This window comes from Gopherus flavomarginatus, chromosome 18 (genome assembly GCF_025201925.1).
Source record: "Gopherus flavomarginatus isolate rGopFla2 chromosome 18, rGopFla2.mat.asm, whole genome shotgun sequence".
Classification (NCBI taxonomy): Eukaryota; Metazoa; Chordata; order Testudines; family Testudinidae; genus Gopherus; species Gopherus flavomarginatus.
In genome coordinates, this window is record NC_066634.1 from 10172879 (window position 1) to 10189268 (window position 16390).

Genomic DNA, 16390 nt, shown 5'->3' on the forward strand with positions numbered 1-16390 from the left:
TTCCCCCTCCCATTCATCCCTCAGCAAGTACAGGGTGCCCTCACTTTCCTCCCACACACATAACTCAAGAGGAAAGAACATGGGTTGTATCCTGGGCCCTCCCAGTACGTGAACGCAGGTGGGTTAAATACTTGTGGCCGTCCTGTGGGTACTGGTTCCTAAAGGGTTTCAGCATCATCATTAGCGTCCCATTGATCTCCTCACCAGCATGTTGGACGGATGGTTATATCTTTGAAGTCCAGCTACATCGACCCCGCTTCTCCCACAAGCACTGGAGCAGAGTTGACATGAAATTGGGCCCTGGTCTGTAAGGACCTCCTTGGGGAACCCCCTCTGCTGCAAACTGTCATCAGTTTGCTCTGCCACAGTATCTGCCGCAATAGAGGACAAGGCCACAGCCGTAGGATAGAGAGTAGCGAAATCTCCATATTGTATTTCTTTCCCTGTCCGGGTTGCTTTGCTAAGGGGGGGGCCACTTTCTGGAAAAGCTCTTCTATGATGGCTGGGGGCCCCAAAGCTGCTTTCCGTGTCCCAGTCTTCCCCACCCTCGGCAGGGGTCGCAGGACATGCAGGTACTGCTGGACGCATCAAATATCCTGGACCATAAAAGTTCTGTAGCAGCCTCTGCCTGGTGCACTGGTTTCCTGGTGTCCTGAGAGAGGGATATTATGGGCCAGGTACAGTACCTGTGGCCGTACTTCTGGGGGACCAATAGCTGTCTCCTGATCCCCCACGTTTCCACTTCCCCTTGGGGAGCCCATTCCCGGTACGGAACCCTTCTCCCTGTGACATTATTGAACATGAACTGGGACCGTATAGATCTTGTTGCAACCAAAGTCCTGTAGTGGAACCAAACCTTAGATACCCTTTTGACCCCCTTTATATAAGACAAGTTATGGTTTGTTGGTTATGTGTATCATGTATCTGTATATGTGTATCATTTTTGTAGTTGAGTTATGATATTGGCTCTATACTATCTGTATTTCAAACTTCTGTTATGCTTCTGGTGACCCCCCAGACAAGTTGGTGTCAGCTCTGCCTAGCCTGCTTGATGGCCCATTAAGACCATCAGCTATATTGTGACCCACTGAGGAGAAGGCAGATCTGCCTTGTGATTCAGTAACTTGTCCATGTGACTCCAAACTCCATTTTGCTGTAATTTTCCACGGTAAGACAAAGTGTGTTCTTACCCCGGAAAGACTGTAAAAGGCTGATGTCTCGTCTCCATCTTGTCTTCAATCCTGCTTCTTATCTTTGGAGGGACTTTGCTACAAACAGAATCTCTAAACAAAGGATGTGACCCATCCCAGCTGTGAATGTACTCCAGAGACTTGATTTGAACCTGCAGTTTATTCTATCACTGCTACAAGCCTGAACCAAGAACTTTGCCATTTCTGTATGTAATTGATTCCATTTAACCAATTCTAGCTCTCATCTCTATCTTTTCCTATTATGAATAACCCTTTAGATTCTAAAGGATTGGCAACAGCATGATTTGGGGTAAGATCTGATTTGTATATTGACATGAGTGTGGGGCTTGGTCCTTTGGGATCAAGAGACCTTTTTTTTCTGGGATGCTGGTTTTCATAACCATTTGTCCCCATAACAAGTGCACTAGTGATGATACTGAGAACTAGAGTGCCTAGGGAATGCTTGTGTGACTTGTGGTTGCCAGTGGGGTGAAACCAAAGTCCTCTCTGTCAGGCTGGTTTGGTTTGCCTTAGAGGTGGAAAACCCCCAGCCTTGGGCTGTAACTGCCCTGTTTTAAGCAATTTGTCCTGAACTGGCACTCTCAGTTGGGTCCCGCTAGAACCAGCATCGTTACACTCGCACAGGAATCTTTCCCAGCAGCCTTGCCCCAGGGGTTTCGCTGTGCTGTGGCCAGCAAGTTCCCTTAGCTTCTCGAAGAAGGATCCTTCTGCAGCTCAGTCTGGAATTCAGCGGCTGGGAAAGGATGGGGACCTGCCCCTCTCCGTGGCTGGTTCCAAGGCGCAGACCCACCAAGTCCTGTCCCTGGTGACTCCCTTTCCACCAGGGTAGGGACCTGCGCCCCCGGCAGGGCATGGCCCCCAGCGTCAGGGCAGAGTGTCCTTTGCTGGCTCCGGCAACAGGTGATGACTAGGGTGCTCTGAGGGCTGCCAGGTCACCCCCCATCAGCACCTCAGTTGGGAACTGATGTTGCATCTTCACATTCTTTAGGCTCTCCTTGGCCCCTCATTTCAGATGTACCACTTGCCATGGGTACCTTAATTGGTGGTCCACACATGCCCATCAGGGTTAGGTAGGTGTTGGGCACCACTCGGTTTGGGCCCACCACCTCAGGTCGGGCCAGCGTCACTTCAGCGCCCATGTCCCCACTACACAGTGACCTGCTTTCCATCCACCTCCAGGGAAATGAGGCACTTGCTCCTCATGGGCTGCCCCACACCCACCCTGTACACTGAGAACTTTGAATCCAGAGCATCGAGCCTCCCTGAGGAGCTGGCCTGGGAGACTCCTCTCTCTTGGGCCATTGCTAAACTGCCAGCCCCTCCCACCTGGGGAGCTCACCTCTCCTCCGGCTGGGTTCCCATCCAGTTAACCCTGTGAGGGCTCGGTTTGCTCATCCTGTCCCTGAGCTTTGGTACCAGGCCCATCTGTGACCCCTCTGCTCAGAGTAATTATATCTCAGGTCCTGTTAGTCCCCTGAGGCTGGTCGGTCAGCTCTGGTATTGGCTGTGCCTCTCGGGAGGGATTTATCTGACAATTCCTTCAGGTAAGCCTCTGGGTGATTCACCTTCTGCACCGATGTGGGCCTGTCTCCCTGGGATTCCATTCAATATCCCGACCTGCTGTCTACAAACTCATCAGCTAGCAGCCCTGTGCGGCTCAGGTCCTTCGGCCTCTTGTCCACAAACCACATCCTCAGGTCAGCGGGACAGGGCGCTCCAGCCCCATTAGTTCAATCCCGTCCTCCTTGGTCTGGGTCTCGGCCCCATACACCCACTTGTGGGTGTATTTTCCCCCCATCCGCGTGACCAGTTCCAGATAGGTCATCCCCTGGGTCTTCTGCACACTCCAGAACCTTTTCCTGTGTGCCTCGGAGGTCAGTTCAAACTCGCACAGCAGGGCTTGTTTGAACAGTTCATAGTCCCCTGCTTCCACCTCATCCATCTGGCTGAACTGTGTGGCTTTGGGACCCAGTAAGGGAGTGAGATGCTGAAGCCTGTCTGGGAAGAGCAAGACAGGGTTGTCGGAGGTGTCATACCTGGGCCACAAGGTGGAGGGCAGTGTCTAAAGCCAGTGCCGACCCAGGTGGAGGTGATGAGATATTGGCCCGCTCCTCAGACTAAAAAGCAGGTCCAGGCTTTCGTTGGGATGGCAGGATACTACCGGAGGTTTGTGCCCTACTTTAGCTCCATAGTCACCCCAATTACTGAACTGAAGGTGGTCTGAACCGAGCAGTGCCAGAGGGCTCTCGGTGCTCTGAAGGAGGCTCTCTGGTCAAGGGCCTGGTGCTGGTAAACCTGGATTTTGACAAGCCCTTTATGGTGTTCATGGATGGCTCAGAAAAAGGGCTGGGTGCAATGCTAATGTAGGTTGACAGAAATGGACTGACACATCCCATTGTGTACCTGAGCAGAAAGCTGCTGCCTGGGAAGCAGGATTCTGCACCCATAGAAAAGGAATGTATGGCCATGGTGTGGGCCCTTAAAAAGCTGCAGCCATCTATTTGGGCGGCGCTTCACTGTGTATACTGAGCATTCGCCCCTAATGTGGCTACAGCAGATGAAAGAGGCCAAAGTAAAGCTCCTGAGGTGGAGTCTCCAGCTTCAGGATTATAACATGAAGGTGGTTCATGTTCAGGTAAGCGCTGATGCATTTTCATGGCAAGTGGCCCCGCTGAGTTTGGTCTTGGAGGGGGGAGATGTGACAAAGAGGTGCTTTATTCATATTGTGTTGCATGTGAGTCTTCCTGCCGTATATTAATACTGTGTGTTGCTTAGTTTCCGAGAGTACTGCAATAATAATTAGGTGGTGGTAAATGGGGGTGTGCTTTTGCTGAGGCGCTCAGGACAGGTAATCGTCACTCTGAGCTCAGAAGATGGCGGCCTGCAAGGATTTTAAAGATTAATATTTGCCACTCCAGGCTTGTATTACACTGAAAGATTACAGCTTCTCTCTGACTTGGGCTTGGTAAATGCTGCCAGAATCCAAATGCAACCTCCTCCCCTTTCGATGGCCGATAGGAAAATTTACCAACTCAGTGTTTGGCTATAACTGCCGCAAGGCCAAATCGGGGGGCCCGCCGATTTGGCCGCAAGTTTGACCTTGGATTGGTAACGCTGCCACCACTCAAGTTCAGAACCCCTGTGAGAGCCCAGAAGTGGTGGCAGTGTTACCAATCCAAGGTCAAATTTCCAGAGTGGGGATTCAGCCTTGACATAGTTGCAGAGGAGTCAGATCATTTTGAGCCAGAAGCACAGAGCTCAGGATTTTAAGAGGACGCATTTTTTCTTTTGGGAGCCTGCAAAGCCAGGGAGTCTTTTTTTTCTTTTCCTTGTCCTTTCTCTTCCTCCTGGTGGGGAGCAGGCATGCAGAGGGTTCAGCCTACAAAGGCAGGGAGTCCAACAAGCTTTTTTTTTTTAAGACTTTTTTCAGAAGAATTCGGTATTGTTCCTGGTTAGTAACTGACTGATGTAGTCCGCCAAACAGGGGCCTGAATTTCAGAGATTGAGGGAGGGGAGAACATTGATAATCCTAATTTGAATGGCCTATTCCTAGTCTCATAATTGACATGAAATTTTGTTTGTGGTGTCCATCCAAGAATGAAGTTAGTCTGGGAGCACATACAGATAATGAGATGAGGTGGGAGGGATCACAAACCTGAGAAAAGTTCATTTGAGCACAGGCTTAATATTGAGGAGCAGTGCTTGTAAATGTATTGTGGGCAGTTTCTGGATACATACCCTCTTCTTCCCACCAAAATCAAATCAAGTTTGTATGTGAGTGCACACATACCAGATTGATGGGATCTGGGCATGCTAATTACAAACTACTGTAATTGGTGTTTGTTAAGGGGTGCCTGCAATCTGGGTTACTAGGGAGGAGGGCACCAATCTGGCCTCTTCCAACATGACCATCTCCTACATTACACATCCACAACAAGAAGTTTTCTGGAGGAAATGTAACCCGATGAAAGAGAGAAGTAGAAAAGGGGGCCATGTTCAGGTATGGTGGTGCGTGGTTTGTTAGAATGGAAAGTCTAATGATCATTCAGTAATTGTTGTTTTTAATATGGAAGTACTGCAAACTGGGACACTGGTTCATCAATGTATTTACATATGTTCCCAACTGGAAGCACTAACATCAGTGGACTGGGTCATAGACTTTGTTAGTCACATGCATATGTACTCTGTGGAACTGGGGCTTTAAGGCTGGACAATTACAGGTTTTTTTCTGTTCTCGTTCTTCATTTATTTACTATTTGGTTAAACAGGTATTTAATTCAAACCACTACTAGTATAGGTTGCCATTTTGTATAAAATAATACTTTATTTATAAATAAATATCTTTGTAAAATACATAAATAAGAGCAATAAATAAAAAATTGACTTCCATAAATATCCTGTCACACATAAATAGTAGCAACATCTTTTAAAATTCCACTGCATCTCATTTCGCATGATGTATAAAATATCAATAGATTTCAGATCGTATTTCTAAAAATTTTGGTTTCCAAACTATTTTGTGAGTTTGTCTTATAATTGAAAATTTTCTAATTCTACTTGGATTCTCTTGCCAGCACTGAGGCTGAACTGCTTCTCTGTTAGGAAATAATTGCTATCTCTTCTTTTTCATGCTCCTAAGCTCTAGGTTATAGAATATCAGGGTTGGAAGGAACCTCAGGAGGTCATCTAGTCCAACCCCCTACTCAAAGCTGGACCAATCCCTAAACAGATTTTTGCCCCAGATCCCTAAAGGGCCCCCCTCAAGGACTGAGCTCACAATGCCAGGTTTAACGGGCCAATGTTCAAACCACTAAACTATCCTTCCCCCCCGCCGGGGCCTTTCTTCCTGGTCAGAGAATCCCATTTCCTATCATTGCAACCAAACATGTCTCCAGATGCCCAACTTGCTGATGAGTCTAGGTTGGAATCTCTGAATGAAAGTCCCACCTCAAGTGGCTTAGGAGAGGGTTTTTGTTTTTTTTGTTTTTTTTTTGCAAAAGCAGCAGGAAATGCTTTGGAAGATTTTCTGGATTGTCACCTGGGCACTTTCCTTCAGGGACACTCAGGGCTTGAGAACCTCTTGGGACCACCCAAAATCTCTCTCTTCATTCTAACATTATAGCATTTTTCTTTTGGAAGTTGTTCTTGTTCACATTTGTTCTGCTGTTATACTGTGGTTATACTGCATGTTAGGGTTCAGAGATGAGATTTGATCAGAGAAGAGTTGAAGCACATACATATACAGAAAACATATGTCAGCAATGTTAAAGGACCAATCCTTCCTTTTAAAATTCTTAATTGTTTTGTAACTTTTTTGATATCCTTCATTCATAACAGTTTTCAAGTACATAAAAGGTTACTGCAAGCAGGTAGGAGGGAGAAAAATTGTTCTCCTTAACCTCTGAGGATAGGACAAGAAGCAATGGACTTCCAGAAGTGCCTCTTACTGAGCCCAGGTTGCGGCAGCGGCAAAAGGGGCTCCCAGAGTGTGTGAGGAGCCAGAGAAGGAGGGAGGGAGGCGGAGTCCCCTGGAGCCGAGCCCAGGCTGCAGCAGCAGCGAAAAGGGCTCCCAGAGTCAGGGCTGCACAAGGGAGAGCAAGTGGGGCAATTTTCCCCGGGCCCCACCGGGGCCCCCACAAGTATGTCGGAGGCTCCTCCTCCTGTTTCCATGTCCCCCCCCATCACCCGGTGTCTCAGCTGGCAAGGGGGTGGGGCTGCAAGCTGCAGCCGAGCGGCAGGAACTCAGCTGGAACACCATGCCGCTGCAGCGCTGTCCGGGAGAGGGGGTAAGCAGAATGGTAAGGGGCCAGGGCCAGAGACGGGCACCCCCCTGACTCCAGCCCCTCTGAGCTGGGCACCCCTGACCCCATCCTCCCCATGGCCCTGACCCCCAGCTCCGAGCCCAGCCCCTCCGAGCCGGACACCCCCTGTCGTAAACAGATAAGTAAGAGTTAATAGAACAGAAGTACTTCATCTCTCTTTTGCCTGTAAAGGGTTAACAAGATCAGTGAGCCAGGCTGTCACCTGACCAGAGGACCAATAAGGGGACAGGATACTTTCAAATCTTGAGGGAGGGAAGTTTTTGTGTGTGCTGTTAGTTTTTGGTTGTTGTTCACTCTGGGGGCTCAGAGGCACCAGATGTGCAACCAGGTTTCTCTCCAATCTCCCTGATACAGGTTCTTATAGATTCAAAATAGTAAGTACTAGGTGATAAGGCTAGTTAGGCTTATGCTTATTTTCTTTATTTGCAAATGTGTATTTGGCTGGAAGGAGTTCAAATTTGCATTTTGCTGAAAGGATTTTAATTTGTACTTGCATACCAAGGCTGGGAGGGTATTCCCAGTGTCCATAGCTGAAAGACCCTGTACCTATTCCATTTTAAATTTACAAAGATAATTTTTACTTTTTTTTTCTTGTTTAAGAACCTGATTGTTGTTTTTTATTCTGGTGAGACCCCAGGGGACTGGGTCTGGATCCACCAGGGTATTGGTGGGGAGAAAGGAGGGAAGGGGGAGAGAGAGGTTAATTTTTCTCTCTGTGTTAGGATTACTTTCTCTCTCAGGGAGAGTCTGGGAGGGGGAGAGAGAAGGAGGGGGAAAGGTGCATTTTCCTCTCTGCTTAAGATTCAAGGAGTTTGAATCACAGTGATCTTCCAGGGTAACCCAGGGAGGGGAAGCCTGGGAGAGGCAATGGTGAGGGAAAGGGTTTACTTTCCTTGTGTTAAGATCCAGAGGGACTGGGTCTTGGGGATTCCCAGGCAAGGTTTTGGGGGGACCAGAGTGTACCAGGCACTGGAATTCCTGGTTGGTGGCAGCGCTACAAGTACTAAGCTGGTAATTGAGCTTAGAGGAATTCATGCTGGTACCCCATCTTTTGGATGCTAAGGTTCAGAGTGGGGAATTATACCATGACACCCCCCGACCCCATCTCCCCACAGCCCTGAGCCCAGCCCCTGTGAGCCAGGCACCCCCCAACCCCCAGCCCAGCTCCCCACACAGCCCAGGGCAACAGCAGCACCACCCCCAGGCAGCGACAGCCCATTGGCATCAACAATCACCATCACCCAGCAACAGCCCATCATGTAATTGCAAATGTTTACATACCATTAAAGCATTTTATGTTTTTAAATAATGCATTTAGTGTATTTTCAAATTATTACAAATTAATTTTTGAATGTATTTCACGAGTTATTTTTTACACTTCCAAATACATGTTACTATAGTATTGCAACGTATTTTTTTTTATGGAAGGGGCCCCTGAAATTGCTTTGCCCCAGGTCCCCTGAATCCTCTGGGTGGCCCTGTAATTGTCAGTCTGGGAGTTTATCCAACAGGCAACTTTCCACTAAGGCAGCTATTAAAAATCAACTTCCAGAGACCTTTTCTTAATCCAGACTGAGAGGCCAGTGGCCATGTGAGGAAATTGCCCCTTCCATCCTAGGCAGTACATGGCCCTTTCTAGGAAAGACCAAGTCCTGGAGGAAAAATGACTGTTGTGAAATAACATCCTGAGGACATGCCTTTTTCAGTTGTTGGAGGAGTACCATATGGGGAAATTGCTCCCTTTTCACCTGACCAGGAATTTGAACCCTGGACCGTCAGATTAAAAGTCTGATGCTCTACCAACTGAGCTAGCCAAGCTCATGGAAAAAAAGGGCAAGTTTGATGCAGAAGAGAAACTAGTCAAGAAAAAGAGGGCAGAAAATTTGCTACTCTTGCTTCTTTAGCAGCCCTAGGCCCATCTTGCTTCTCCATGTGGCACCCAGAGACATTCTTCTTTTTTTAGTTAAATATCAGATCCAGGAGAAAACACAGTTATACAAAGCAAAATAAAATTGACCTGTCTCATGCAGTGCTACATTGACCTCTATTCAGACTGAGCCTAAGGGAGGGCCTTGCTTTGGCATCAAACATGCCCTCTTGTGCGAGTCACAACAGCTAGCAGGCAAGAGAGAGGCTACCATGTCATTGAAGAGAGCAAGAGGAAGCTTTGGAAATCCCAGAATAATTAGCTGGCAATGAAAGGACCCCACAATTCTACAGGGGCTTGAACTTTGATTTCAGGATTCACAGCTCTGAATACCAGCCCAGAGAGTTTGACTTCTGGCATGAAAGACTCTGTGGGGACAATTTTTTCTCTCAGGGAATACCCAGTGGGAATATGCCTTTCTGGCCAGCCCTACATTTGCTCAAAAAATCAGCACACAGCACTTTGTTACAGGCCCAGAGGCCTTTCTTCCTCCAGACTGTAATGCCAGTGGACAGGTGAGGAAGTAGCACTTTCAGTCCCAAGCAGTAAAGAGCCCTTCCTAGGAAAGGCCAAGTTCTGAAAAGGAAAAACTGAAGTCAAAGAGAGTCCTCAAGAGATGCCTTCTGAAAATCTTGGGGAATTGTCCTTGTACCTGACCAGGGACTTGAACCCTGGACCCTCAGATTAAAAGTCTGATGCTCTACCAACTGAGCAAATTTGATGCTGAAAAGAAAATGCTCAGAAAATGAGGGCAGAAAACAATACAGAAAACCTGATGCTTTCACTCTCTTAGCAGTCCTAGCCCCAGCCTGCTCCTCCATCCGGCCCCCTGAGGCCTTATTCTTTTTTTAGTTAAATAGCAAATCCAGGAGAAAACACAGTTATACAAAGCAAAACGAAATCACAAACAGAAATGTCACTGGAAATACAAAAATTAAAAAGGAAAACGCAATTCCCATCACTTTATCATGTCTGGGCCATTCCTGTATCGAGAGCACCTGCTAAGGGCCCTGTGTGCTTACGAGAAACCTGGAGAAACTCATACCACAGCCTGAACATGAAACTCAACTGCTCCCAGGTGCTGCAGTAAAACCCTTTCCCTGCTATGACGTTGCACTCCATATGATTTTATTAAAATATGCTAATGAGTGTGAATATAATGTAACTGGAATATGCTTTATGCATGTAAGGTAGCATTACAAAGTTTATAATCGACTGTGTGTGTTCATCGTATGTGTATGAACCGATCATTCTTGTATCTGAAACTAGAAATATGAACAATAACTCTGAGGTCTTGTTGTAATGATGCAAAGTGTGGGCCACTAATAGTGGTTTGGACTCTTGATGGCTCCCATTAACCAGGACAATTGACTGTAGATGGCTCTGTCCTGCACCATCTGTGAGTCAGGCCAGGAAAAATGAAGGCTTGGGGTCTCACAGGACATGTGAGCATGTCACCTGGTACAGGAATCCATCTTAAACCTGGGGCTTTTCCCCAGGAGAGAGACAAAAGATTCCTGCCTTGTACCAAAGTTATATAAGGGGGTAGAACAGAAGAAAGGTGGCTGCAGTCATAAGAAATCCCCTAGCTACCACCTGAGCTGGAACAAGGATTACGCCAGGTGAAAAGATTGGGCCCAGACTAGAAATAAGCCTAGTCTGCAAAAGAAGCTTATTGGAAGATCTCTGAGGGTGAGATTTTATCTGTATTGAGTTTCATATTGTATTAGGTTTAGACTTGCATGTTTATGATATATTTTGCTCTATGGAGAATACAAAGTCTATAGAGAAGGAAAAGTTAATGCCTTAGAAGATTCTGTGTGTGTGTGTGTTAGATGGATGCGAAGGTGTCTAAAAAACACTCTCCTGTAGTCTCTTTTCTCTGATTTCCTTTAGAAAATTTGAAGCAGGGAGCAAAAACCATTGTCTTCTGAGAGGTTTGAACTGAAAGCCTTCAGATTATGGCCACGTCCAGACTAGGAATTAAAATCGATTTTAGATACGCAACTTCAGCTACGAGAATAACGTAGCTGAAGTCGAATTTCTAAAATCGAGGTACTCACCCGTCTGGATGGCGCGGCATCGATGTCCGCGGCTCTCCGTGTCGATTCCGGAACTCCGTTCGGGTTGATGGAGTTCCGGAATCGATGTAAGCGCGCTCGGGGATCGATACATCGCGTCCAGAGTAGACGCGATATATCGATCCCCGAGCAATCGATTTTAACCCGCCGATGCCGCGGGTTAGTCTGGACGTGCGCTATGAGACTGAGACACTACCAGCTGTGCTAAGAAGGCTTGGAAAAGGTTTAGACTCAATGCATATAGAATCCTTCTGCAGCCGTGACCGAGCCAGGAGTGCACTGGAAGAAGCAGGGGGATATGGTGCCCAGACACCTTTCCTGGCAGCTAATAGATCAATTTTCCCTGACAGTGAACAATCTACTGGAATTCATGGCAGCAGAGGGTGGATATTTCCAAGCTGAGCATCAGCTTCCACATTTCAGAACTTATTCTCCTTTTCCTAGTAGGGTACTTTCCATGTGAATTGGGCAATACAAGTTAGGGAAGCTACAGGGGTAATAGAAACCAGTATTTAAGGTAAGGTTTGAACTCATAAGCCCAGCAGTAGCCTCTTTTGCACTAACCAGTAGCACCACTGCAGTTGCTTCTTAGGCAAAGCTGGGAAGCAGGCAATTATCAGTCTCTGTGGTTCACACTTTTGCCTGGTAACTGCAAGGCTGCTGGTTCATACCTAACTAAAGATGCGACTTTTCAGCCATGAGACTCCAGGATATTTTAACAGGAAGAAAATCTCCTCATTTCTGGTTTAGCCCCATTTTACCCCTTCTGCCTGTCTTCTCCCCCACACGATCTCTTTCCTTCCCCATTGGGGCCATACAGAGAGGAGCCCCAGTCACTGAGAAGTTCCCTTTTCTCCTTCACAGAGGGCTTTAACGCCCCTTATCTCACTCAGGCTCACAACCACCCAGAGTTCAAGAACTGTCCCTGTTCCCATTGGACAGATGAGGGGAGCCTGAGGTCCAGAGAAGGGAAGTGACTTACCCAAGGGCCTACAAAGCAAAGCGGTGGCAGAGCCATAAAGAAAAGCCACCAGTTCCAACTCCTGTTCTAATGGACAACAAACCCCCCAGAGGCAGGGATAGAGCCCAGGAATCGAGATGGTGGGGAAATGTCATTCCAACGGTTTCTGTCAGAAAATCCCATTCAGACTAAACCAGTTTGTTTCTCGAAATCATAACAAGTGGGATAAAAGTTCTTTGCTAAAATATTTTGTTGCAAAACAAAAGCATCTCCTGTCTGTCACAGTGTGTTAAATTGTCTTGTCGCACACAAGAGGAGACACTTAGATCTCAAACATTAGATAAGATGCTTCAGTCTGAGCTAAGTCATTGCTGCTCTTAACAATTTCAAAATAAAAACATACAAATCAAATAGACTATTTCAGCTATTCTATTATGTGTTAAACTGCTCTGAGTAAACGTGATAGGACACCTCATACTATGCCCTACTCCGAGTGACACTCTCAAATGGATCCCCATCCTCCGGCCACTGTGAGGTAGGTAGGAGCAGATCATTATTATCTCTACTTGAAAAAGGGAGAAGGTAAGGCTGAAAAAGGAGAATGGACTTGTCTTTTGTCACACAGCAAGTCAGTGGCAGAGTTGGGAATTGGACCCAAGAGCCCTGATTTTCAAACTAACCGTCAGAACTTGAATTTCAGACATTGAATGACCTGAATAAAGTGCTCTCAGATGAGCTCCAGACCAACAACAGTGCACAGTAATTATTCAGCAAGTATTTGAGGAGAATTGCAATGAACTGCTCAGAATCATGAACTGCTCAGAGACAATTAATGCAGAGAAGCAGCAAAATTTGTCAAACATAGAACTGGTTCTGACTTATTTCCTTGATCTTAAAAGAGAACAACAAGGACCTGAGTCTTCTCCCTGCCAATCAGGGTAGAGCCTGAGGAGGGAAGGCTGAGGGTTCTCACCAGAGAGCACAAAGGATGGGCCAGGTTACCAGTGGGGATCACTGTCAGAGCACTATTTCAGCCCCACAGTTTTGGATGGACCACCCACAGTGGGAGCTGCAGAGCACTCCCCTGTAACACACACACACACACAGACACCGTGGTGTTGGGAGGGGAACAGGAGAAAGGACAAAAGAAGCAAGAGACAAAGAGAAAGGAGGGAGGGATGGATGGAGGGAAAGGTGAAACAAAAAGGACAAACCCTAATGTCCCCAGTGATTCGAAGGGACAAAATCCCAGGCGTGGAATAGAATTCTGCCTCCTTAAGCTTGTGTTTTCAATGCCTAGAATTCAACTCTCACCAGATGGATCAGACTGAACAGGTTTCAGACCTCCAGGAGGCTCTTGCCTTCTAAACAGGGACGGCTGTTTTCTAGTAAAATCACTACAAGGGAAGGAGAAAACTCGAAAGAGGTTCCTCCTGGCACTCACATCCGTGAACCCGAATACTCTGTCAGTCCTCAAGGAGACCTGGAGAAAGAGATTTGCTGAAGCAAAGCCACAGGGGTCTCTGAGGTTTCCCTGGCCCCTCGCCTCTGTCCTGCCTGGATGATGTCAGCATCTCTCTGTGAGGTGACCACCTCCCCACCACCTTTGACCGATAGTCTGAGGTGCTGAAAAAGGCCTTTGTGATGTCACTGCCACACCCCTCCCTTGCTGTGTTAATGTCCTGCCCCTGGCCAGGCTCTTTGCAGGTTTAAGCTACTCCCTGTGGATCACCCCACTCAAGGCGCGTTCGTTCTAGGAAGCAAGCCGGCTAGACAGGAAAATATCACACGCTGCTGCCAATGCTACACTCAGTTTTTCAGAAATTAGTCGACTTTATGGCCAGAAGAGACCATTAGAGCTTCTAATCTGACCCCCTGCATATTGCAGGCCTCCTGTATGACAAAAGAGCTACTTTGGAGGCAAACACATTCCAGAAAGGCATCTAGTCTTCATTAAATGACATCAGGAGATGGCAAATCCACCACTTTCCTTGGTAGCCTGTTCCTGTGGTGAATCATCCTCGCTGTTGAATATTTGTGCCTTAGTTGTAATATGAATTTGTCTCTTTTTACCTTCCAGCAGTTGGGTCTTGTTATGCCTTTCTCTGCTCAATTAAAAAGCCCTCTAACACCCAGTATTTTCTCTCCATTAAGGCCCTTCAACACTTCAGTGAAGTCACCTTTCAATCTTCTTTTGATAAGCTAAACAGACTGAGCTCTTTCAATAGCTCACTAGAAGGCATTTTTCTCCAGCCCTCAGAACATTTGGTGGCTTTTTGCTGCCCCAGCTCCAATTACACATCATCTTTTTCAACCGAGGACACCAGAACTGGAGGCAGCATTCCAATATCAGTCTCACTGATACCATGTCACCTCCTGTGACATTAATGACTTAATCTGTAACTGTATAGATCACCATTGCGACCACTGTTCTATATTTGCAGCCAATATTATAGAAAAGTTGCCACGTAAGGGGTCAGTGAAGAGGTTCTGATTGACTGATTATAATGATGCTATCTCTAGATGTGTATCATTTTTGTAGTTGACGTTATGAATATTGGTTCTATGCTGTCCATATTTCAAACTCGTGCTCTGCTTCTGGGGAACACTCAAGACAAGTTGGTGTCAGTTCTGCCTAGCCTGCTTGATGGTCCACTAAGGACCATCAGTTATACGATCGACCCATTGAGAGAAGGCAGATACACCTTGTGACTCATCAAGGTATGCAGGGACCTGCCTGTGGACAGAACTCAAAGTTTTTTCTATGCCACGTGCTGGATAGAGTGTCCTTGGGACAAAGAAAGCAAAGACCACGTGGCAAGAGACTATAAAAGGCTGATGCCTCATCTCCATCTTGTCTTCAGTCCTGCTTCATACCTCTGGAGGGACTTTGCTACAAACAAGTTCAGCTCTGTACAAAGGACTGAATGCCCCATCCCAGTTGTGGATGGACTCCAGAGACTTGATTTGAACCTGCAGTTTATTCCATAGCTGCTACAGACCTGAACCAAGAGCTTTGCCATTACTTCATGTGAAGGATTAAAAATCTATTTGCTCTTTATGTAGCAACCTGGTGCATGGATTGTGCCAGCTCTTTTCCAGACTCAAAGTCCAGAGTATGGTCAAGGACCAGAGGCCTAGCAAATAGTGTAACCTAAGAGAAAGCTGGGGTAAACAGAAAGCCTTGCTTGCTAAGATAGGCCTGGTCAGCAAATTGCCAGGTGTTGGAGCTAAGAACTAAAGAATTGTGTCTTATTCAGAGATGCCGATTGAACAAAGAATCCCTGTTCCTATTGTGTTTGTTTCTTCTGTAGGGAGACGTTCTTCCCAGAGATCCAGCCTTGAGTTTATGAAAAGTTGTCACATGTCAGTATAAGATATGTCATCCTTCCACGTCCCTTCCCAGGGACCAATGCCTGCCTTTAGACACACAGAAAATCTTTATTGCCATATACTTTCACTGTTTCTTTGCTTTAACCCCTAGGAATGTACCTGTTGGACAATCAAAGGAGTTGCTCCATTCCTATGGACCCCAAATCAGAATTCAACATAGATATTTTATACTAACAACATTTTATCAAAGTATTAATGAAATGTTAACTTGCTAACTTGAGACCATGGGTGGAGACATTATGTAATCTGTTAACTATTGGCTAATGTGCTTATCTTGTCTTGCTGCAAAACCTATCCCGGGGTGTGGAACTGCCTACCCCGTCACTTTCCCCTGCTTGTGAAAAATCTATATATTCTATTGTAATTAATTAATTAACAATGTCTCTGAGCCTAATAAGCAAGGTGACACTCCGCCAGCACTGTGTGTAATAAACTCCTATTTTTGACCTCTACATGGTGGAGATTTCTGTCTTTCTCGGACACCTGCTGATAAAGAGAAGATTCAGGATCCAGCCTGGCTGAATGTGTGTCCTCTCCTCACAGCTTGGTGATCTTTTGAGGAAATGGAGAAGACTGCCTTTGCCTAGCTGTACATTGCTTGCAAAAGAAACAGGTCTTTTTGGTGACAAGTGTTGAAAGGAGGCACTAGACAAATGTGGAGACAGGAAAAATGTCCCCCCACTGGACTGGCATCTGTGGATGCTGAAGTCACAACACAGAACACTAAACACTATTTGAGAACAGCTGGTGTCAGAAGAGTCTCTAACAAGGCCTCTTCCCCCCAGCAGGGGCCTCTCTGTGCACAGAACTCCTGGTAGCGTGATGGCTGCAGGCAGTGGAGAACTCTATTTTGGCATCTCTTTGCCTGTTTTGTGGTCAGCATCTGCAGTGGCTGTTAAAAGGTCTCTAGATAGTGATCTTTGGGAAGAGCTGGCTGAAGAGCCTTCCTACTAACCAGGAGAGCCTGGCTTGGCCTGCCAGTTCTTCCTTGCTGA

General features: G+C 46.7%; 1 protein-coding gene and 1 non-coding gene across 3 annotated transcripts in view; one reads left to right on the forward strand and one right to left on the reverse strand.

Moving 5' to 3' along the window:
• The window catches only part of LOC127036604 (zinc finger protein 560-like), a 984895-nt gene that overhangs the window by 598204 nt on the left and 370301 nt on the right, over positions 1–16390 (forward strand). The gene's annotated exons all lie outside the window — the stretch shown is intronic.
• TRNAK-UUU (transfer RNA lysine (anticodon UUU)) lies at positions 8779–8851 on the reverse strand. Its single transcript has one exon. It is a non-coding gene; the product is annotated as a tRNA-Lys (tRNA).